The sequence below is a fragment of the Onychostoma macrolepis genome, chromosome 24 (genome assembly GCF_012432095.1).
Source record: "Onychostoma macrolepis isolate SWU-2019 chromosome 24, ASM1243209v1, whole genome shotgun sequence".
Lineage (NCBI taxonomy): Eukaryota > Metazoa > Chordata > Actinopteri > Cypriniformes > Cyprinidae > Onychostoma > Onychostoma macrolepis.
In genome coordinates this window covers 19,290,284-19,313,961 of record NC_081178.1, presented here as the reverse complement: position 1 = coordinate 19,313,961, position 23,678 = coordinate 19,290,284, and the positions used below count along the sequence as shown (strand labels likewise).

At 38.4% G+C, this 23,678-nt stretch overlaps 1 long non-coding RNA gene across 1 annotated transcript; it reads left to right on the top strand.

The window, feature by feature from the left end:
• The first annotated feature begins 725 nt into the window (after positions 1-725).
• LOC131533525 (uncharacterized) lies at positions 726-1,193 on the top strand. Its single transcript, XR_009269145.1, has 3 exons — positions 726-784; positions 852-919; positions 1,000-1,193. It is a non-coding gene; the product is annotated as an uncharacterized LOC131533525 (long non-coding RNA).
• The last annotated feature ends 22,485 nt before the right edge of the window (positions 1,194-23,678 follow it).

Sequence of the window (23,678 nt, the reverse complement as noted above, 5' to 3'; positions counted from 1 at the left end):
ATTCTTGAATAGGTCACCACCAACAGAAACTGACCTAAATGTCAACATAGCACCACCGGAGAAAGGAGAAATCATCTCAGCCATTTGATCCCTCAAAAACAGAAAAGCACCTTCAACACAGAGTTTTTCCAAAAGAAACCCAGAGTTTACAGCCAAAATGCTGTATTTTTTGAAGTCATATGGGAGGATGGGATTATTGTGAATATTTCTGAAAAGGTGCCCTGAATAATTGTAATAACTTGTGGGGTAGCACCCTCTTGTCAATTCCAAGCAAAATTATTGTGAAGATTATAATTCACAGAATCTCAAATGCAGTAGATAAGGAAAGAAGAAGTAGGATTCAGGAAAGGAAGGGGATGTGTTGACCAGATATTCACACTGCACACAATTTTTGAACAGTGCACAGAGTGGCAGAAACAACTTTAGGTTTAACTTTGGAGACTTTGAGAAGGCCTCTGACAGCATCCACAGAATCAGTCTATGTCATATACTCTGTGCATATGGGTTTCCACAACAGATCATCCTTTTTTATCAAACTTAATATGTGTGACCGGTTTAGTTTAACTTTCTCGTAATGTTTGGGTATATCCCAAGTGGTAAGACACACCCACTGGCGTTGTTGCGTAGTGTCATTGAGCACACCTGTGTGGCTCCTTGATTGAAGTGTATTGATCTACATAGTTTTAAAAGGTCCCGGGTAAAGCATTGTGTGTGACTTCTCTAACGTGTCTTCATACGCTGTGGTCAGTTATAGTCCTCCTCGCCGTCGATCCCCATTTTCCTGGTGAGTTGTCTGCCTTTGATTAGTTTTTTTGTAAGCTGTCACCGTCTAAGGATGTGTTTGCCGTTAGGAGAGTATGAGTGGAGTGGTGAGCACAGTTCGTGTAGTATGCTGTAGCTTATGAATTTCATCCCGGAGGTAAGAAGTTTATTGTGGGTTTTAAAGGGGAAGTTTATAATTGAAGTTAAACTTTTTTGTGTTTTTTATTTGTATTTTAGGTGCGGCCTGAGAACGCTAGCTGCTGTTTCTTATCCCTGTATTCCCGGCCATTTGTTACACCGGTCTCATCTAACGCTGTTTCTAGCTGTTGTTTCACTCCCTTCATACCGCTGTGTTGTATATTGTCAGATTCTGTTTTGTGTATGGTTGCGTGGTGGGCACAGTGTTATACCGGTGCTCCACTGAGGATCCATACGACTATTTTGTCCGATTGATTCGTATGGCAATCTTATAAGGAGAGTTTGGACATTTTCGTCTTTTGTGCAAGTTTATTAAAATTAACCTGTGTATTTCGCTCAATTGAAACCGTTTGACTGATTTTTAAATATTAAGTGTGCAAGTATCCACAGGTGACTGCTGGATGAGCCTAATCCTGAAGTTTAACAGAAGGCGAGTGTGGATTTGTTTTATTTCTTTTGTTATAGTTTCTTTTCTTTTTGGTTTGTCACTTGGTTTACGGATGCACTTATTTGCTGTGGGGTTTGCCCCTTCTGTTGGAATAGGATTTGTTATGGTCTCTTTGCAACCTGTGGGTAATTAACTGGTAAACTGTTGATGAGACCCATTTTAGAATTCATGATTCATTCTTGGTGTGAAATAAGTGTTATTTTGGTCTCTGTCTTTGATCCAATCTGGACTAGCAGGGTCCTTCATATTATTGTAACTCTTTTTGGTTTAATTTTTATGGGTAATTGTTTTCTTTAATTTTTTCCTGGGTGATAACCTAGGTGGCATAGTCGGGTTTCTTTTCACATTCTAAGCCAAGGGTCACATATGCAAAGTAGGAAACAGTAATCGCAGTTTTGAATGTAAAAACAAAAGTCAGACAAGGATGGACTCAGATGGACTCTTCTCAACACTGGAAGGTCCTGACTAAGCTGACAACCTGCTGCTGCTTTCACATACCCACCAGCACATGCAGGAGAAAACATCTCATCTGAGCCTATATTATCCACAGAAAGTAGGTGTAGCGCCCTCACCGCCTGATGAGGGGAGATGAATAGTTAATGAAACACAGGACACGGAGCTGCTGCTTCACCATCAGAGTCTCTGTATTTTCTCTTTTTCTTTTGATGAACATAAAAAGCATTGCAACACATTTTATCAAGTTTTTTCCATTTCAACATAGCTAAGACATGAGTGACCTGAGAGTGTTTAAATTACATGAAATACATCTTTAACTGGCAACACGTTCATGGTACTTTACTTTACGATGTTCTTTCAAACATATGAACAGTACAGGTAGTCAAACACTTTATACACCCTTTTTACCCATTTAGAATATTCTTTAGAAGTGTTTCTTTTAAGTTTTAGAAAACTCATAACAGTTAAATTTAGACAAATAATCATTTTATAGATACATTTTATATACTCACATAATGTGAACATGACTTAATGAACTGTTACAATTGATTTGATGTACACATTTTAACTGATAAGCTCTTCGGGATGTTATCTGCATTTTTTTAAATACAGGAAAGTATATGAAACTTAATCAACTATTTAACTTTCAGAACACATATTTCTAACTGATACCATTTTCTTTTTTGTCACATTTATCACAAATGTGTTATTTTTGTCTTTTGCTCAAATACATTACATTGCAGTCATTGACTACGAGAACACGTTGTCTCCATCATTAGCATGGAATGTGTGATTAGCACATGCTTAACTCGATACAAACTTTTAAATATCCGAAAACAACAACATATTGATCCTTAAAAGGATAAAATTTGCATTTCTCATAAACGTCTACACATTAGGAAGGCATTCTTTTGACATTTTCAAGAGTGCTATACCTGATGAGGGGAGATGAATAGTTAATGAAACACAGGACACGGAGCTGCTGCTTCACCATCAGAGTCTCTGTATTTTCTGAGCAGCGCGCCCCCTCCCCAAACAGGTGAACACTTCCCAGGGAAAACCAATCAAGCAATCAGTGAATCATTCAAAGCTGAGCAGGGAACATTAATCGTCACAGATAAGACCCTATAAAGTGCATTCAGAAAAACATACATTCACTTGTTTTAAGTTCAGTGTTACTCTAATATAATTTATTTATTTATTTTTTTTCTTAGTTTTACACCTTTATTTATTAATTATTATTTTCCTTTTTTTTTTCTTTGAATCACCACATAGGCTCGAAGATTACCAAGATGAAAACAGAGGTGATGGCCTTAAACACCCAAAAAACCCCTCACCAGTACAAGTAGAAGGAACAGATATATTCACAATTGAGGACCATATTTACCTTGGCAGCCGTAGTTCGGCAGGATGGAGGAGTAGGTAGTGACATGAAGAATTGACTCACCAAGGCCAGAGACATCTTCAGAATGTTGAAAAATGTCTGGAGGTCCTCACAATATAGCACCCACACTAAAATGTCAGAGCTGCGTCCTTTCCACCCTACTTTACGGCTCTGAATGTTGGAAAATGACCATAACCTTACCAAATTCTCAACCCTCCACACAAAGAACCTCCGGAGAATCCTGCAAATCTTCTGGCCCAAAACCATCTCTAATCAACAACTACTTGCCCAGGACAAACATGAAAGTATGGACATCATCATCATGAAAAGGTGATGGAAATAGCTTGGACATGTCATCCGTGGGATACAAGATGACTTCTGGATGCTAGAGTTTAAAAACCAGAATAACAAAATGGCTCAGAAAAAATAAAAATAAAATACTTTATCGGATATTTATTCATCTATTCATATCAATTATTTATTTTATTTATTTATTTATTTATTTATTTTATTTTACTTTATTTATTTTTTTAAGTCTACCAGGGAGTGGGTTCTAAATTTGTACAACTGCTTTTTGTTTTATATTACTGTTCCCTCAACAACAAAAAAAGAGAGTAAAACATAAGGTTTTAATCGCTGAAAATGATCCCACTCCGTTAACGCGCTCACATCTCATTCAAAAAGTTAATCCCGACTGTAGCATGACGCAATTGGTCACAAGACATAACTTAAGGCTTCTTCTGTTATCAACTTTTATTTATTTATTTTCACACACAACATCATAACATAACATTCAAATCAAACAAAACAAAACAAAACAAAATAACAGACATATAATCAATACTTTAAAAGTCCAGTCAAAAAGGAGAGAGAGAGGGAGGGGAAAAAAACAAGTCATTGTATGTTAAAAAAAAAAAAAACCCTGCCAAGCATCAACAGAAGGCTTGGCCCCATTAATTTGTGCTGTTGTCCAATATGTTTTTCCACACATGTGCAGTGTAAACCAGTTCAGTCTTCTTCGCAGCTGTAAAACCAGCAAACAACATTCTCTTTTGTATTAAGCTTATACAGAGACCAGAATCATCATTAAGAAGACACAAACTTGGGTTAGCAAAGCAATCAATTTGTTGTAATTAATGAGGATAAAACCAGGTTTACATGTGTCCATAGATTAATGACGATAGGACACTCCCAAAACATATGAAATTATGGAGTTGATCTCCTTAAAGTAACCTGGAGGGGGGGGGGAAGTGGTAGCATAGAGAAAACAATAAGTGGGACATCCCTGCCTCATTCCTCGCTGTATTCTTCTTTTAAAGAGGACAGCTGTGTAGCCTGTTGTTCAGTAAAATGTTGTTTTTGTAGGTTTTGTAATGATTGGATTTTATTTTCTAATTATGTAAACTGGTGAATTTTCACTTTGGCAAAAGTAGTATAGTACACTTCGTCGTTTCCCATGGTATTTGAGGATCCACATCAGAGGGCATATTAATTTCAAGAAATTCCTTTATATATTCTTTTAGAGAAGTAATGAAGGTCTGATTACTTAATAAATTTATTCAGTAATTTAGAAGATGGATTGACTGTTGTATCAGATTGAGATTTATCCAAAGCAGGATTTACGACAGCATTAAAATCACCACCCACCACTAATGGGCAATCAGTATGCTCAAGTAGTGTTTTGGAAATATTTGTAAGGAATTCACTGTCTGACTCATTCGGACCGTAAATAGAGACTCATCAATTCTGATATGTTCAATTGTTAAATGTAACTTCCTGTTAACAAGGATAAGCACCCCCTTACTTTTATTAAGAGCACAAGAGAAGGCTGCCAATTTATAATACTTATTCTGGAAACGTGCCACGTCAGATTGCTTTAAATGTGTCTCTTGTATCAGTGCACAGGAAATTGATTTACAGTGTAAATATTCTAATACATGAGTACGTTTAACAGCAGAATTTAGGCCATTCACATTCAATGCTAAAATATTTAGAGTATGCATTAATTATTCATAATCCCAAAACTGTATTCAGTAAATGAAGACAAGCAAAAGCACTCCCATTCTGTAAGTAACATGTAAACGCTGGTGTGTATTCTAGATAGCAAACCACCTAGATGAAAAATCCTTTTAGAAATAAGGTAAAATAAATAAAAGTATGAATGTCTGTTGTAAAAAAATAAAAGCAACACAGAAACAAAACAACAAACAACTATAAACAAGAAACAACTCAGACCGCACATTACCGAGAATGTAGGTCTGATTGAGCAACAAAAAGTGGTGATGATACGTGACCGGTCCACCTCAACGCAACACATGTCCCCAAAAGGCTCACATAGCCAAAACAAAAAAAAAGGGTGTTAGTCTTACCAGTAAAGAGACAGTTGTGCCAGATAAATAGGAACAATATCCCAGGAGGAGGAGGAGAGAGAGAGTTGCCATGGTTACGATGGGAGTTGGCAACAAAATAATCAGCTCCTGATTTAACAACATTTTTACCAGAGAATGTATGTTTTTAATGACTCAAATCTTGATTAAATAATTGGATACCTAACTGTAAACAATAGAGGCAGAAGATTATTAAGGTAAGACCTCTAAAAAAAGTAATTTTTTCATTGATATCAACTGAAAACTGCAATATAATTAGTACATCAAGTGGCCTGCTAGCCAAGCTAACATTCCGTGGCAGTTAATTCAGTTGAGAACAAAATGGGCCTATCTAAAGCAGAGGCATTTTTCAAAAATGAAGAGGAGCTGGAGATAATATATCCAGCAGATGTTAAATCTGCCAAAGACAAGAAAAAGATGAAAGAAATGATCCTGAGAGAGAACCCAGAGATACTGTTATCTGACTACAGTGGACCAGAAAACAACAGAATCCGGTGTAACCTGCTCTTCTTTACTGAACACCCATCATCCTGGCACACCGTCCTCTGCTCCGCCATGACATGTATGAGGAAAGGAGGCTTCATCAAAGGTAGACAACTCACCCTGGAAGGAGACGACGACACAAAGCTCACTGTGAACCTTTATCACAATGGCACTGTCATGGTCCAGGGACCAGAAACCAGCCTCAATGAATTCCAGAGGAACTTCAGAAATCTTAAAGGGGAGGTTCAGAAAATTAAGAAAGATCCTGAAGTAAAGAGCCAGGCAGAAGATGAGGCCAGCACAACCTCAGTTACCATCACTGACCCCAGCTCAAGAACACATGGGCACACCAGCACTCCTGCGTCTCCCAAGATAAAGGCTTTGAGAGATAACATCGCTGAGCTGGAGCAGGACTTCTTCCTGTTTAAAGAGGAAACTAACAACAACCTTCATCAGCTCCTGAACCTGACCAGTGTGCAACAACTTCAACAACTCTGCTCTGCTGTAAGACACCTGGAGGAGGACAATCAAGAGCTGCGGCAGGAGCTGAGGAGGGTGAGAGAGGAACTGACCAGAAGAGAACAACACGGCCACACACTGGAGAGACTGCTGGAGGAGTCCAGAACACAGCTACACACAATACAACAGCAGCAGTGTGTCAGCACACAACCCCACAGCAGCCCCACGACCACAACTCAACACCAGAGGCATGTCAGCTCACAAACACCCAGCACCTCCACAAACTCAGCTCAACAGCAGCGGTGTGTCAGCACACAATCTCAGAACTCCTTCACTCCTGCAACCCGTCAGTCTCCTCAAGCCCATCAGAACCTCAGCAGCACTCAGATTCATCCACCGACTACAACACCATCATCCACGAGCAACGGCAGAGAGCAGGAGAGAAAAGACAACATCATCATCCTCTGCGACTCCAACGGCCACCATCTTGACCCCAGACGACTGTTTCCGGGGAGATCCGTGAAGAAGTTCTGGTGTCCCACCTCACACTCTGCTTTAAGACTGCTGCAAGAGGGTGCATTGGGTGCCCCGTCACACATTATTATTCACACCGGAACAAATAACCTCAGCACCAGAAGGGTGGACGTCACAAAAGCCCTGTCCAACGTGGTGAGAACAGCTAGCAGGATCTACCCCAGAGCCAAAGGCATCATCTCAAGCCTTCTACTTCGCAGAGACGTGCCACAAAGGATCATCAACAACATCAACGTGGAGATAGCTAACATCTGTGCCCCAATACCGAATGTCCACATAGCCAACCATCAGCAAATCACACATCAGCATCTCTACGACCATATCCACATCCACCGAGAGGGCATGGGTTTGCAAAAACCATCAAGGCATCGACCCTGAACAGCCCTCAGAAGACATATCTGGACCGTGAGGAGAGAGCTGGCAGCTATGCCGCTGTAGTGGCACGACGAAGTACATCAGACTCCACTGACCATATCCAGATAAAAAACATGCTGAAAATTATATGTGATAATCTATTAACTTAAGCACACAATGGGTCTACAGTCAAGAATGATCATTATTTCTTAATGACTTGTTATTTGTTTATTTATTAACTTATTTGTTTTGCTTATTTACTTGTTTATTTTTAAATATAACATTTGTAAAATGGATCCACTCACTGTATTTCTCTATATTCTCTTTTTAATTGATTATTCTATATATTTACATGATTGTGTCATGAACTCATACATTATTCTGGTAATTACAATAATACTCAATGTCATCGTTTAAAATCACATGTTACAATATTCAAGGGATGTTCTCTTCAGCTTTTGGGGAGAAAATTACTAACTCTGATTTTGTTAATATTGTATATAGTTAAGATATAATTATATTACTTGAGACGTGGACTCCAAATCCTACACCCCTCCAAACTACAGAGAGCTATGTATCCCCTCAATCAAACAGCCTAATGTTAAAAACGGAAGAGATTCAGGAGGAATCATAGTTTGGTTCAAAGACCATCTGTGGCAGTATATTCAGCCTGTGAAAAAAGGAAAAACACATATTTGGATAAAACTTAAAAAAGAGATTTTGTGTTTAGATGAGGACCTGTACTTATGTGCCACATATATCCCCCCACATGAGTCGCCTTATTATAATGAAGACATCTTCTCAATTCTACAGTCAGAGATCATATACTTTCAGTCTCTAGGCCCAGTTCTGTTAATGGGAGATCTGAACGCAAGAACAGGGAGAGAAGCGGACTACATTAGTTCAGATGGAAATAAATATATTAACAGTTCACATACGTACCAACAAAAACGTTTTACTAAAGCACGACAGAATTATGACAGTAAACAGACATGGAAAACAGGTCCTGCAGCTCTGTAAAAGCCTGGGTCTATACATAGTTAACGGCAGAATAAAGGGTGATTCTCTGGGTCGACTCACCTACTGCTCCTATCTGGGCAGCAGCACAGTAGATTACGCCATTACAGATCTAGACCAAAGTAAAATCAACTATTTCACAGTGATGCCACAGCTACCGTTATCAGACCACAGTCACATAGTCCTCAGTCTGAACACGTCAGTGAATCTTACGCCATCTTCAGAGCAGAAGGTTAAACTGTACCCACTCCCCTCCAAATTTATATGGAGTCCTACCCAGTATGAAGCTGCGCTCCACAGCACTCACGTGGAGAACATGATGGACTCATTTCTACTGACTTCATTTGGTGAAGAGAAGAAAATGATCAATTTAGCAACAGAACAATTAACTACAATTTTCTCTACAGTGGTCAGAAAAGCCTGAGAAAAAGAAAACATTACAGATGTAAAAAAGAAATTGCTAAAGCTGGTTGGTTTGATAAAGAATGCCAAAAACTAAGAAAAGAATTATGATCATTATCAAATAAAAAACACAGAGACCCTGCAAACCAACAAACACGAGTCACATATCAACAAACCCTTAAAATATACAAATCACTGCTAATACAGAAAAAAGCTGATCACATGAAAATAAAGCTCAACAAGATCGAGGAGGCAGTCGATCAAAATTCTTTTTGGGAATTATGGAATAATTTAGATAAATCCAAAGAAGCTAAACACATTCCCATCCACGACCCAAACATCTGGACTGAACATTTCAGAAAACTCTATTCACAAAATGAACCTACCCTTACCCAAAAACATCTGACCTCCGAACTAAATGACCTTGAATTCACTATTAAAGAGCTGCTAAACCATTTAGACAAACCCATATCATTAAGTGAACTAATAGGCAAAATGAAATCCCTAAAAAATAAAAAATCCTGTGGCTTGGATGGAATATCTAATGAGATGTTGAAACACAGCAGCTCCAAATTGAAAGATGCTATTCTGAAATTATTCAAACTCTTACTAAAATCAGGACACTTTCCCGAAATCTAGAAAGAAAATCTAATAACTCCAATTTTTAAACAAGGTGAGAAGTACGACCCAAATAATTATAGAGGCATCACAGTCAGCAGTAACCTCGGAAAACTATTCTGCTCTATTATTAATAACAGAATAGTTCAGTTCATTCAAGAACACAAAATTATAAACAACTGTCAAATTGGATTTATGCCTAAACAAAGAACATCAGATCACATTTACACACTCTGCACACTTAAAAAAATACGTTCAGCAGACAAAACAAGGAAAAATATTTGGTTGCTTCATTGATTTACAAAAAGCCTTCGATTCGGTATGGCACGATGGACTTTTCCTAAAACTTATCCAGAGTGGAATAGGAGGAAGGACATATGACATCATAAAGGACATATACAAAGGGAACAAATGCTGTGTCAAAATCAATGACAAACGAACGGATTATTTCAGTCAGACGAAAGGAGTCCATCAAGGCTGCAGCCTCAGCCCGACTATTTAATATCTATATTAATGAACTGGCATCAGCACTTGATAAGTCCTCTTGTCCTGGTCTGACCCTCGAGGGCAGAGAAATTAAATGCCTCCTGTATGCAGACGATCTTCTGCTCTTGTCGCCTCATGAGGAGGGGCTGCACCAAAGTCTCTCCATTCTGGAAAAGTACATAACGATTGGGCCTTACCGATAAACATGGAGAAGTCAAAAATCATGATCTTTCAGAAAAAGCCTCACCTTGCTGACAAAAAATATGAGTTCACAATTGGTGGAACAATTCTTAATCATGTCACCTGTTATAATTATTTGGGTCTGACGATCTCAGCCTCTGGACAGCTCAATACTGCAATAAAAGATCTGACGGATAAGGCACGCAATCCTTTTTACAGTGTAAGACGACCCCTGTTCAAATTCAACCCACCAATTAAACTGTGGCTGAAAATCTTCGATAGCATCATCAAACCCATTCTTCTCTATGGCTGTGAAATATGGGGCCCCAAATTTAAATTAAACTATGAATCATGGGACAAAAACCCTGTTGAAATTTTCCACCTTGAATTCTGCAAAAACATCCTGGGAATTCACAGAAACGCCCCAAATCTCGGCTGCAGAGCAGAACTGGGCAGATTCCCGCTGCTCTCTGAGATCCAGAAGAGAGCAGTGAAGTTCTGGATCCATCTTTCAGACGCGCCTACAGATAGCTACCACCACAGTGCTTTCACTTATCGGCAAAAACACCTAGAGAGTGACCCCTTTCACTATTTAGTGGAAAAACATCAACTCAATTCAACAATTCAGTTCAAAGAATTCAAAAATTAAAGAAACAGAAAAAATAACCCAGGAAGAATACATTCACGATTGGCAGCAAAAAGTAACTCAAGTAAAGAAATTAACTTACTTCCACAGTATAAAATCTGATTATAAATTAGCGCCTTACCTGAGCAGTATTAAAGACTATGGTCAGAGAAAGCTGCTGACGAAGTATCGTCTGAGTGAGCACAGTCTGTGCGTGGAGACGGGCCAACACAAGCAGAGCTGGAGAGCCAGAGAGCTCCGACTGTGTTCTCACTGCACTGAGGGACTCAGAGGACGAGCTGCACTTCCTCACGGAGTGCAGCAAATATAAACACATCAGAGATGGCTATTTTTTGGACAAATAGCTCTAGTTTCACCTGAATTTAACCATAAAAGTAACTTAGACAAACTAAGAAGAAAAGGAAAAATGTATCCACCTGGCAGCGCAGTATGTGTCCTCCTGCCATCAAATGAGGGACAAAGGCTGATCCCTCCTTTCCATTTATAACTGCTCTCTGTATTCATTTAATCATTTAATCATTTATTTATTTATTTATTTTTATTATTATTTTTATTTATTTATTTATTATTGATTTTATTTTTTTTACCTACATGTATAATATGGACATGTATATGTGTTTCCCCATGATTTTATTTATCTGTATAATATATGTATTGCTTTGGCAACATTGTGATGTTACACAGTCATGCCAATAAAGCTAATTTGAATTGAATTGAAATTGAGAGGGAGAGAGAGAGAGTGGGGTGCAGGTGTTGAGCAGCAGCAGCAACAAAATGAGCTCCTGATTATTTTACTTTTTATGTTGTTTTAAAATAAGACAGACATTCAGTTCTGACAAATTTAAAACAAAAAGACTTCCTACAACTTATATTACCCACAAGAGGAGTTTAAATCAATCAAGAAAAATAGCAGAAGACAACTCACTGAGAGCAACCCAAAGGGCCACACAACTGTCACAGAGAGAAGACCTCTCAAACTGAGACCCTTCCAGACCAAGGCCTGTATGAAGTTACTGTATCCACAGACTAAAACCTCAGAAAACTAAGGAGGATATCAAACAGCAACAAATAAGGAAGAGCCCCAGAAAGTAAGGAAGGAACTTTTGAAACAATATTTAAGCTACTTCAGGAGGAATATTTTTTTGAAAAGCAATATTCACTTCAGGAGGAATGTTTTTTATGTTTTTTTTTTTTTTTATACGACAGTCTCAATGAGGATGGTCATTTTGGTCTTGTTTTACTGTTTATGCACAGATTTTGACCAATATTTCAATATTGTGGACATTTTGATCAATATTTGTATATAGTTCACAGAAGAACTCTCAAAAGCAAACAAAGAGACAGTTTTTTTCAGTTATTTGTTTACATTCTAAAACCAGTGATGGCCACTGCAGCATGCAAGCCCCTTTGTGTACCCTCAGAGGAGCTCTGAACACTCTAAACAGCTCCACAGGCAGAAACAGATCAAGGACCATCCTGAAACACTGTTTGCTGACTATGACCGCTGTTCAATGACCAACCTGCTCTTCTACACTGAAAACAGCTCCTTATGGCATACTGCTTTCTGCCAACACTTTACCTTCACCACAAAAAGAGGCATCTGCAAAGGCAGACAGATCCTGATATTTGAAGATGCTGAAGGAAATGAGGAATCAAGAATTTTATCTCTGAACTTATACCACAACGGCACTGTCATGATCCAAGGCTCGGAGCCTGCCCTCCAAGCATTTACAGCTGACTTTATACAAATTAAACAGCAGGCACGTCTTAATACAAGTCTCATACAAGATCATACAGATATAAATACAACCTCTTCTCCTGTAAAAGACATCCAAAAGAAGAAAACAACTGCAACAGCCTTAATTCAATCTCCCATGTCAAAAATGAAAGATAATTTTTCACTCCTGGAAATAGATGTGGTGGAACTAAAAGAATTAATAATGTCCCAGCTAAAAGACAACAACAACTTGGAGCAGCTTACAAAGGACATGATGAATTTAAAACAAGAGACTGAATACCTGCTGAGAAACAAAGAACAGATGTCAAAGGAACTTCACCAAGCTAGAGAAGAGCTGAAGGAATTCAAATCAACTTTCAGAAGACAAGTAGCTGAAATTAAAACAGAAATGCATGAAGAACTGTCTGTGTTGAAATCAGAACTTCGAAAGAAAGATGAACTTATAAATGACATGAAGGAACAACTTCTTCATGTTTCAACTTCCAAAGGATCTCACGTTAAACACTTGACCTGTCTCTCCACTGACAATCACCAATCACCCGCAGTGGACGTCCACAGCACTGCTCCAGATAACCCCACTGAAACAGAAGCTCTTATTCTCATCGACTCCAATGGAAAATACGTAAATGAGAAACTCTTGTTTCCAAAAATGAAAGCACAAAAAATGTGGTGCCCAAATACAAGCAGGGCTCTTCAGATCTTATCTGATAAAAATCTGAAAGAAACTTACAAGCACATCGTAGTCCACACAGGGACAAACGACTTACGAGCAGCGAAGGGTAACGTGGTTCCTATGCTCAGAGAGGTGGCCATCAGAGCCTCAGAACGCTTCCCAGAAGCTAAAATAACCTTGTCCACGTTACTGCCACGGAGTGATGTGCCTATTCACGTGATCCATGGAAACAATGTAGAACTTTCCAGAACCTGTGCATTCATTCCAAATGTTCACCTGGCTTACCATAAAGACATTCGGCCCCATCATATGTATGACTACATACACCTCAACAAGAAAGGTGTACAACTTTTTGCAAGAGTGCTGAAAAGCACAGCATTTGGTAAAACAGAAAACAGCAGAAACCTACACAGCAAGAGCAGCTCCCAACCACAAAGAAACGTCCATCCTACTCCAAGAACCAGACAGGACTCGACCCCTGGAGCGCCATCACAGAGCTACGCTGCAGCAGCCCAACAACCACAAAACCCTGCAGCCGCCGAACTCAATCAGATAAGACACCTGCTCAACATCATCTGCTCCAAACTTGTCAAGTAATGTACAAGAGTAATACACAAAAACACTTAAAATGACTCTGTCAATATCAATGTGGAATATTCAAGGCTTGAATTCAACAGCCTTTGGACTAAAGAGTTCAAACACAGACTTCCAGAAGAGCATCAACGAGATGGATATTATAATTCTACAGGAGACATGGAGCAGGGCAGACGCAATCACCCACTGCCCACCCAACTACAGAGAAATCATCCTACCATCACAAAAACTCACCACAGTCCGACAGGGAAGAGACTCAGGAGGACAAATAATCTGGTACAAATCAAAATTCCACAACCACATCAACACAGTAAAGCAAGGCAAACACTACACCTGGCTTAAAATCCACAAGGAACTGCTCCCATCCAGAAAATATATATTCCTATGTGCCATATACATCCCGCCATCAGAGTCCCCCTACTACAGCGAAGACATGTTCTCCACTTTAGAGGAAGAGACAAGCCACTTCCAGGCCCAGGGAAACGTGCTCATCTGCGGGGACCTGAACAGGAACAGGAACTACAGCCCGACTTCACCGACGCACAAGGCAGCAAATATATCAACAACAAACTGACTGCTATTAATAACACATTCTCCCATATCCACAGAAATAACCATGATCATACAGTAAATAAGAATGGAAAAGTCCTCCTGCAGCTCTGTCAAAGCCTGGGTCTGAATATCATCAATGGTAGGTTACGAGGAGACACTTTAGGGAGATTCACATTTTGCTCACCTCTTGGGAATAGCACAGTTGATTATATGATAACAGACATAGATCCTTCATCTCTCAGATCATTCACTGTTAGAGAACTAACCCCTCTGTCTGATCACAGTCAAATCACTGTGTATCTCAAAAAGACAGAAAATATCATTAACACAAAGCCCAGTAAGCTGTACAACATCAGAAAACCATACAGATGGGCTGAAAACAGCGCTGAAGAATATCAGAAAGCACTTAGCAGCCAAAAAATACAAGCGCTGATAGATAACTTTCTAAATAACACCTATACTCACACTAATGAAGGTGTCAATCTTGCTGACAGATATAAATTACATATTTGAAAAATCAGCAAAACAATCCAAATTGAAAACAAAAAATGGAAAAAATCAAATACCCAAAAATGACAAAAATTGGTTTGATCAGGACTGCCAAACTATTCGCAAAAAACTGAGAACATTGTCAAATCAGAAACACAAAGATCCAAATGATGTAGAAATCCGCCTTCTTTACAGTGAAACATTAAAACAATACAAACATACACTCAGAACCAAAAAAGCACAATACACCCAAAAACAACTGACAATAATCGAGAAGTCAGTGAACACAAACCAATTTTGGGAAAATTGGAACAATCTAAAAAAAAGCTGATCATGAAGAATTAGCAATCCAAAATGGAGAAATATGGGAAAGTCATTTCCAAACATTGTTTAATAAAGTACAAACAGACACAAACTGTAAGCAAATTCAAACAATCAACCAATTGGAAAAACTAGAATTAACAATCAAAGATAACCAAAACCCATTAGATTTCCCAATAACTGATAAAGAACTTAAAGAAAAAATTAAAAACCTCCAACACAAAAAAGCATCTGGACCTGATGGGATATTAAATGAAATGATAAAACACACAAGCAGTAAATTCCAGTTGGCCATTCTAAAACTATTCAGTGTGGTTCTGAGTGTAGGTTACTTCCCTTCGTCTGGAGTCAAGGCTTGATAACACCAATCTTTAAAAACGGAGATAAATTTGATCCTAACAACTACAGAGGCATCTGTGTGAGCAACAACCTGGGAAAGTTATTCTGTAGCATAATAAACGCTCGACTATTAGACTTCATCATCACACACAATGTACTGCGCAGAAGTCAAATCGGATTTTTACCAAATTACCGTACATCTGATCACATCTATACATTACATACTCTAATTGAAAAACATCTTAACCAAGATAAAGGTAAAATATATGCATGCTTTATCAACTTCAAAAAAGCTTTTGACTCAATTTGGCACCAAGGACTATTTTACAAAACTATTGAAAGTGGCATAAGAGGTAAAACCTATGACCTTATTAAATCAATGTACACTGAAAGTAATTGTGGCGTAAAAATCAGCACCAAACGTACGAGGTATCTTTCCCAGGAGCGTGGAGTGAGACAGGGCTGCTGCTTAAGCCCAAAATTATTTAACATTTACATCAATGAACTGGCGCTCAGTCTGGAACGCTCTGCAGCCCCTGGCCTCACTCTACACAGCTCACAGATCAGATGCCTGCTGTATGCAGATGATCTGATTCTGCTGTCTCCCACTCAACACGGTTTACAGCAGAACCTGGACCTGCTAGAGCAATACTGCCAGACCTGGGCCCTGACAGTCAACCTGAATAAAACCAAAATTATAATATTTCAGAAAAGATCCAGATCCCAGGGAACAAAACACACATTTACAGAACTGACAGATAAAGCACGCAGGGCCTTCTACGCCATAAAACGGCAATGTCCTATAGAAATCCATATTAGAATTTTGCTGAAAATATTTGAATCAGTAACTGAGCCCATTGCCCTCTATGGCAGTGAGGTGTGGGGTCCACTGACCAATCCAAATCAAGATCTCACCAAATGGGAAAAACATCCAATTGAGACCCTGCATGCAGAACTCTGTAAAACTATGTTACACGTATATTACACACAACAAATAACGCATGCAGGGCAGAATTAGGCAAATATCCTCTAATCATAAAGACACAAAAAAGGGCAATTAAATTCTGGAAACATCTGAAACTCAGTGACCCCCAATCATATCATTATAAAGCCCTGCAATACCAAGAGACGAGCAAGGAAAGCAACCCCTTCCCTCAGCTGATCCATGCTTCACTAACATCTACTGATGCTCTGAATCACAACATCAGAATCAATCAGATTACTGCACAAATCAAACAGAGTTACATCACTCACTGGCAAACCCAAACACAACAACAGAGTAAGATGCAATGCTATTCGGCCCTAAAGAGAGAGTACAGTATGGCAGAGTATCTGTACACAGTGTCAGATAAGAAACTCAGAAGCACGTTGACCAGATACAGACTCAGCGGACACAAGCTGATGATAGAGACGGGCAGACACAGAAAAACATGGCTGCCCCCGGAGCAGAGATTGTGTTCACACTGTGATCTGAATCAGATGGAAACAGAGCTGCACTTCCTAACAGAATGCTCCAAATACACGGACATACGGACAGTGTTCTATGATAAAATACAGCAGATCCATCCGACATTTAAAACTCTTTCAGACCAGGAGAAACTGCCGTATCTGTTAGGAGAACACAAGAACTGCTGTGTGTTTGCTGCTCAATATGTGTCTGCCTGTCACCACAGAAGAGAAAACACTCAATCTGCCCTGATCTGATGTTTCCAGTTTATCTAGATTATATTAAACCATATTACTCTGCTATATTACTTAGATGTACATTTTGCTTCTGTAAATCTGTCTAATCCCTGATCTTATTTTTTATTTTCTAGTTTATATACTTACATACATTAGAAATTCATTTTGAATTACATGATTAATACTTTTATATATTATTATTACTATTATTCTTTTTCTTTCTTTGTTAATACATATATGTACTATTTGTAAGCAGCCCAGCTGCAATTGCTTTGGCAATACAAATGTATAGTTTTTGTCATGCCAATAAAGCACCCCTTGAATTGAATTGAATTGAATTGAGAGAGAGAGAGAGAGAGAGAGAGAGGCATCCCGGGCCTCGCTTTGCACGACTCTGAAGTCAAATGCCTGCTGTATGCAGACGACCTGGTTCTGCTGTCCCCCACAGCCGAGGGTCTCCAGCACAGCCTGGCCCTGCTGGAACAGTACTGTGAGGAATGGGCACTGACGGTCAACCTGGACAAAACCAGAGTCATGGTGTTCCAGAAGAAGGCCAGGTCTCAGGGAAGCAGATACCAGTTCAGTTACGGAGGAGAAGTCCTCGAGCACAGCACCAGCTACACTTACCTGGGCATCGAGATCTCTGCATCAGGGGGCTTCGGTCTGGCTGTGAAGGCCTTGAACGAGAAGGCCCGGAGGGCATTTTATGCCATCAAATCACGGTTTGGCCAATTAAAACTACCAATTAAAACATGGATCAAATTATATCACGCAATCATTAAACAAATTATACTATATGGGAGTGAAATTTGGGGACCAATAATACATTTTAAAAATGGGGATAAAACATCAATAGAAAAACTACAACTAGAAATTATCAAAAACATTTTAGGGGTCCATAGAGGTACAATGATGCCTGCAGAGCTGAATTAGGCTTATACCCACTGAAGATTAAGATCCAGAAGAGATGTGTTCAGTCTGGCATCACCTCCATCGATCTGATCCTGATTAAATCCGATATAAAGCCCTCCTCGCCAATGAAACCTCAGCAGAATCTCATCCTCTAAACACGCTCGCTCTTCAGCTAGTCCATAAAACCCAGCTCCTCACCGACTACAGCTACAACCCCAAAGCCATTATTAAAGAAATTGACAAAAATCTTAAAGACACTCATGATGAATCTCTAAAAATACACTTTGACCTTCAAAATAAACTCCAGTGCTACTCAACCCTAAACAGAACCACTAAATTTGCCAATTATTTATTGATTAAACCATTCAAAGAAAGACAAATCCTCTCCAAATACAGATTAAGTAACCATGATTTAGAAATAGAGAGAGGAAGACATAGACAAACATGGACAGAGCGAGAGCAGAGGATCTGTAGACACTGTGATCTACAGCAAATAGAGGACTAGAAACACTTTCTGCTGATGTGTCCTAAATATCACAATGTGAGGGAAACATTTCTCCCCAGATTTGAAGCATTGATTCCATCATTTACTGAACTTGAGTAAAATGAAAAAAAAGAATCCCTTCTTACTTGGAGAAGATGATAACACAGCTGCACTCGCTGCTAAATATGTATTAACCATTCACAATGTTTGATGTTAAACATGATTAACTCTAAACTGACTTACTGTTTTTTTATGTTGTTGTTATATATATATGTTAAGGCTTTGGCAACATTGTGCTACACAGTCATGCTAATAAAGCTGAATTGAATTGAATTGAATTGAATTGAATTGAATTGAATTGAATTGAATTGAATTGAATTGAATTGAATTGAATTGAATTGAGAGAGAGAGAGAGAGAGAGTAGCCCGGCAGCCCGCAATGTATTATCATTCATACAGGTACGAATGACCTCCATAGTTTAAATGAAGGTACAGCCAAGGCAATGCATGAGATGGCAGAGAAAGCCTCACAGACATTCCCCAGTTCACGTGTACTGGTCTCCACCTTGCTCCCACGGCTGGACGTCCCACCCTCTGTGATTGATAAGATCAACGAAGAGGTCCGTCACTCCTGTTCCAGTCTGCGCAACGTGCATCTAGTCCATCACAGCTCTATAAGACCATGGCACCTGTATGACGGGCTCCACCTCAATCAGGATGGAGTCAGGATTTTTGCCAAAGCTATCAAAGATGTTGCTCTTGGACGCTTCCCAACAACCGGCTATAAAGGAGCAAAAAGAAATGTGAGAATGCAACCGTTCGAGCCATCTGGACCTTCATCTCGCTCAAGACCACCACAAGACCTTCACAGACAACCCATGACTTCAGGCTGGTCTCACAGACAGCAAGAGAGGCAGCCGTACACTGAAGGCCCGTCCCAGCAGAAACCAAGCTACGCTCAGGTACTATCACAGCAGACACCTTCAGCAGCAGCAGCGGCTCAGGAACTTTCCATTACTGATGTGGGAGAAATTAAACGACTGCTAAACCTTATCTGCAACAAAATGCAACTGAAATCTACAATGACTGATCACAACACAATGATTATTATTATTGTGATTATTTTTTATTATCGATTTTTGTTATTGTTAGTTTTACTATAATATTACTACTATTTTAAGTCATTATTCACAACGATTTATTTTAATCAGTTTGACTACCTTTTTACTTGCTCTGTTATTACTATTACTTTGTTATTTGGTTTTGTTTTATTTTAATATTTATTTTATTTATAAAGAAAGGTTTTATTTTTTATTTATTATTTATTTATTTTTTCCTGGGTTTTGCCTCCAGATAAACAGCAGTACTACTTAACCTATCATATAAAAATGTTAAATATTAGCTTTTGGAATATTCAGGGTTTGTGCTCTAAAACATTTGGATCAAAAAGCACAAACACAGATTTTTTAAATAGCATCACAAATGTTGACATCCTAATTCTAACAGAAACATGGTGTAGATCAGATGTGTCCACTCAGTGTCCAGCAAGTTACTCTGAAATCATAGTGCCCTCCTGGAAACTCAACTCAATACATTGTGGTAGAGATTCTGGAGGTTTAGTCATATGGATAAAACATGACCTTGCCCCTTTTACATCACCAGTACAGCAAGGCAAAAATCACATTTGGTTAAAATTGGATAAAAGCTTTGGAATTCTAGAAAAATACCTTTTTATTTGTGGAATTTATATTCCTCCATCAGATTCCCCATACTACGACGACGAAGTATTTTACACTTTACAGGGAGAAATTACTCAATATCAAACTCTGGGGGAAATTTTGCTATGTGGAGATCTAAATGTTCGAACTGGTTTAGAATTGGACTATACTGATAACTCGGGAGATAAACATCTGTTCACACATTTACCCCGAGATCTCTTCAGTACTCTACCTCGAAGAAATAACCAGGATACTGGAGTCAATAGGCATGGGAAAGAGGTAGCCCACCTTTGTCAAACTTTAGGTCTTTATATCCTCAATGGTAGATTCCTGTGGACAATTCACCTATAGCTCAAATCTCGGCAACAGTGTTGTAGATTATGCCATATCAAATATAACCCCCTCCCATTTCAGTGCACTTACCGTCAAAGCTCAGTCAATAAAAAGCCAATTCATCTACATAAGCTCAAAACACCATATAGATGGACTCATAATGCTGCTGAAACATATATTAAAGTATTGAAGTCTAATGAAATAGTCAATTCCATAACACTGTTTAATAATTCAGCATATGATAATAATTGGATAGGAATAAATTTAGCAATTAAACATATTAATGACATTTTTGAAAATATAGCAAAAAAGGCTCATTTGAATAAAACTACCACATATAAATACAAAAACAGAGCTAAACAAAAACCTTCTGAAAAGTGGTTTGACCATGACTGTAAAACAATAAGACAAGAGCTACGATTAATTTCAAATCAAAAACACAAAGATCCAGTCAACTCAGAATTACGCTTAAAGCACTCAGAAGTTCTGAAACAATACAAACACACACTGAGACAGAAGAAATTGGATTATTATAACAACACACTTCAGAAGACGGAAAACACAACTGATCGGGGTCAGTTCTGGAGCACTTGGAATAGTCTAAATAATACAAAGCCACAAGAACTAGCCATTCAAGATGGTCAAATTTGGAAAGATTATTTTGAGAAGCTCTATACACATCAAATTGACCATCTGAATAATCCCAACCAGTTAAAAGTCCTTGAAAAATTGAATGCTCTTGAATCATGTATCAAAACCAACCAAAATCCACTAGATTATCCAATAACCCAACAAGAACTTAGTGGAAAACTGAAATCCCTCAAATGTAAGAAATCCTGTGGCCCTGACAACATAAAAAATTAGATGCTTAAAAACAGCTCTCCTGAACTTCAGAGTGCACTACTCAAACTTTTTAATTTGACTTTGAGTTCAGGCGTTTTTCCTGAGGTCTGGAACACAGGACTCATCTCTCCTATCTATAAAAGTGGAGACAAAACCGATCCTAATAACTACAGAGGGATATGTGTAACCAGTAATTTGGCAAAAGTATTTTGCTCTATAATCAACTCTCGGATTTCATCTTTCTTAAAGCAGCACAATGTCATCAGCAAATCTCAAATTGGCTTCCTCCCTAAACATCGAACGACTGACCATATTCACACACTACACACATTAATAAATGAACATGTACACCAAAAGAAAGAAGGAAAAATATTTGCATGCTTCATAGATTTTAAGAAGGCTTTTGACTCCATTTGGCATAATGGATTATTTTATAAAATCCTTCAAAGTGGCATAGGAGGTAAAATATATTACTTAATTAAAAACATGTATATGTATTATGATATTTCAGAAAAAACCCAGAAATCTAGAACATAAACATCTATTTACTTTAAACAACACCACACTTCAACATGCTTTACAATATAATTATCTTGGTCTGGTTTTAACTCCCACTGGAAATTTCAATATAGCAATAAAAACATTACTTGTAAAGCCCGCAGGGCACTGCACGCTATTCGAACAAAATTATTCAAAATAGACATCCCTATCAGAATCTGGACAAAGATTTTCGATAGTGTCATACTGCCTATTGCCCTGTATGGAAGCGAGATCTGGGGCCCAACGAGTAACTATAGCCATAAAGACGGGAACAAACACCCTTTAGAAGCTCTGCATGTAGAGTTCTGCAGAAGCATCCTTCATGTGCACAGAAACACACCTAATAACACCTGCAGAGCGGAGTTAGGCCATCTCCCCCCGAATCTAATCATTAAAAAAAGAGTTTTAAAGTTCTGGATCCACTTAAACTCTAGTTCTGAAGACTCTCTTCATTTTAAAGCACTAAAAACACAAAAAATGAGTGCTCAAAAAAGTCATCTTTGTGTAATGGTGTCAGATCTGACTAACAAAGCACTCAATATCACTGACCCTGAAAAACCTGGAAAAATCAAAGAAATTATGAATAAAGAGAAGGAGATATACATACAGCATTGGAAAGAACAAACCAAAGACCAAAGTCGTCTCCAATGTTATCTGAAACTCAACAGAGAGTACAGTCTGGCTGACTATCTGGTCTCAGTCAGGAATATAACTCACAGACATTTACTGACGAAGTACAGACTGAGTGACCACCAGCTGGCCATAGAAAGAGGACGACATAAAAAGATGTGGTTACCTAAAGAAGAGTGAATCTGTAACGAATGTAGATCAGGATCAGTTGAGACGGAGGAACACTTCCTCCTCCACTGTGACAAATACACGTCCTTCAGAGACGCACTGTACTGTCAAATACAGCAGATTATTCCTGAGTTCCAGTCGCTCCATGAACATGACAAACTAGGAATATTACTTGGTGAAGGACCTATTTCCTCTTTGGTTGCACAACATATTTATAAATGCCATAAACTAAGAAGTAAAGAGTGAACACATCTGCATTAGTAGTGCCATTAATGTTTATATAAATTTTGTTTATTTATGGATGTATATTTGTTTTTTATTCTGTTATGTACAATGCTTTGGCAATATGTATCCAAGTATGACATGCCAATAAAGCAATTTGAATTGAAAAATTGAATTGAATGAGAGAGAGAGAGAGAGAGAGAGAGAGAGAGTGTGAGAGAGAGATTTTAGGGGAAGATTCCAAAATGATCACAACAGCAGCAAGATATGTATCAGCCTGTCACAAACTAAGACTATCAGCCAGTGGACAAAACTGAAGCAAGATCATTTTTTACATGTTGTACAAATGTTTTTTATTTATTAATTATTTTATTTATTAATTATTATTATTATTATTATTATTAACAATGTATTATTAACAGTACTTTGCTGCTCTTTAAGTGCTAGCTTGATAGCATCAATATGTGCCGAGTTGGGAGTGAGAATGTGTTGTGAAAGTAGACAAAGAGAATACAAATCAAACAAATCAGACAAAAATATTTTCTTTGCCATTTATTTATTGAGAAATTTGATACAGTGTTACATATGCTTTTACAACACTGTGTGAGAAGATAGATAATGTATGA